Source organism: Triticum dicoccoides, chromosome 5B, assembly GCF_002162155.2.
Source record: "Triticum dicoccoides isolate Atlit2015 ecotype Zavitan chromosome 5B, WEW_v2.0, whole genome shotgun sequence".
Taxonomy (NCBI): Eukaryota; Viridiplantae; Streptophyta; class Magnoliopsida; order Poales; family Poaceae; genus Triticum; species Triticum dicoccoides.
In genome coordinates, this window is record NC_041389.1 from 701,511,652 (window position 1) to 701,514,372 (window position 2,721).

A 2,721-nucleotide genomic window follows, 5' to 3' on the forward strand; every position below is an offset into this window, starting at 1 on the left:
ATATATATATATAATAACAAGTCCTACTAATCATGCATCATCATATACAACTTCTACTCGTTATTAATAATAAGTCATACGATCATCATCCTCATAGTCATCGAACCCAACCCTACATAATTGTTCTTAGCACATGATCATCAGTATCAGGTAGGACCTAAACACCCTTAAGGTAAAATAGCATAAAACAATATAGACCCTGACTCTCCATTATGAAGAATGGCGATCATCCTGTCTCCAATGTTTGCCCTTCGCTGAATGTTGCTTCCAAGAAGCTCCTTACGACTGTCCATACATTTTTTCCATTCTTTGATTATCATGTCTCCACTTCTTTTAGAAACCCGGTATGGACAGTTGAGATTCGTAGGACGACCTGGGTGTATGTTCAAAACATGAAGGCTACCCCGTGTATACATCAGATGAGGCACACAATCATTTGGGATTATCTGTTGAAAAACATACTAATAACTTCGTAGTTAGCAATGATATGATGTACTAGTTTTAGAAGTGTGCAAAAAGATGCACGAATGTTGTAATAGTAAAAAATCATACCAGGGTATCTCCATGGTAGTTACCGTAGTTCAACACGTGCACTAGTGGCACGTATTGACCATAATGTTGAGGAGTTCGATTGTAGACATTGTAATTCTCAAGATCAGTACAAAATCCGACCAGATGATTTTTCTCCTGATAAGTTAGTTCGGAGCCTTCGGTGTAGTAGGTTCTGTCTACCATCTTCCGCACATTCTTTGAAGAATGAAAATAAGCTGTCAATGGAGAATAAGTTGTCAACTATTTTCAAATAAACAATATAAATTACTTAATAACTATGTTAAGCTCACATGGAGGAAGAATTGGAGGTGTATCCACAAGGACGAAAATCGTAGGTCTCTCTTGCTCGATTGTAGGATCACCAAGATCCATGGTAACAAGCATACCCTCATCAAAACCATACATCTTGCAAAGTGCTTCCCAATTTTTGCAACCAAAATGGGTTACACTCTGAGCATTCTACAACTTTACTTGAAAATCCACACCATGATGGGTACTTAGGATAATTTTTTTGGTTTCGAAACTTTCATGGTCTTCAAAACCCATCCTCTCCAAGACATAGCGTCTTGCAAAGCATGGGATAAGCTAGTCGAATTGGAAAAGATGAAAAATATTATCATGATTAAAATAGTTGAAGTCATGAGTAATTACGATAAAAAAATATTATCGTCGGTTGCGTACCATATGAACATCGAAGGTCTCCTCGAGCTTAATGCTGAAGCGCCGATCTTCGTCCAGCACAATGAACCTGTCGCAGATACCTCGGTCGTCGTGGCACCAGTCGCACTCCCCCGGGCGGTTTTTGTCGTCCGATGAGTACGACATTTCCGGCCTATACGTTCATAATTCAAATATTAAACTAGATCATTATTATTAATCACGGATTGAGTATCGATGATCGATGTACGTAGCTCCTCCTTTTCATTCCCGAATGCATTATTAATTATATCAAATTGTCTAGCACACGGGAATGAAGGAGAAATTATCCAATATGAGCATTCAATAAGCAAAACCAAATCATAAAATAAGCAAAACCAAATCAGGAAATAAAGTATAGTATTCAAATTAGCATGCATTCAATAATTATAAGCAAAAGTACATCATCTCTTGTTGTCCGTACATCGTCGAATATTATCACTAATACAACTAGAACCGTAGCTCCCGACGGGTATCGACGCGGGCGATGGACACCCAAAGATAAGGAACCATCACAGGATAATAGCTCCAGTGAGATCCCTGAAGAACCTGCCAGGTATTGTCGAACCTCCCCTCCAATGCAACCATGTAGCGACGGACGTGCTCGTCCTCCTCGCTGACACGGTGACGTACCACCTCCGCGGTGTCCGGATGCCTCACCACCGTCACTGGCCCATGCGACCGCCACCAAACAAGAATCGGGTCAACAACGGGCTGCCTCCTCACCAACCTACGTCCCCCGGAAGGTAGCACCTCCCAATACCAACCCGGTGGAGCCCAGTCCCGAACATGGCCCTGATCAAGCAGGCCTCCACCACCGAGTCGACGACGACGAGGATGCGGGATAGGCATCGCCGACGTCGACGCGGGAACTACTTCTATATATAGTTAAATAAAAGTAGTTTTATTAATAAAATCAACTATGTAGTTCAACTACTAAGCACTTACTATAAATAAATTAGTAGTACTTACTAAAAACAAACTACTTCTATATATAGTAAAATAATTAAAATTCTATGAACAAAATTAATTACACAATCTAAATATCACCCAAAAAATCTATTAACAATAATATCACCAAACATGCATATTCAATAATAATATCACCAAAAAAATCTATTAACAGAAAAAAAATCTAACATAATATGAACAAATTAATTACTACACATATCTAGTCTAACAAAAAAATCTAATTAATCTAACAAAAAAATCTAACATAATATGAACAAATTAATTATACTACACATGTAATCTAACAAAAAAAATCTAATCTAACAAAAAAATCTATGAACTACATATCTAAATTACTACACATCTAACCTAACAAAAAAATCTATGAACTACAAAAAGAATCTAAAAAAAATCTAACAAAAATAAAAAAACGCTCAAGTCGGCGCCGAGGCGGCGCGGTGCAGGGGCGACGACGGGCTCGGGGCGGCGCGGGGCAGGGGCGACGAGGACAGCGGGCTCGGG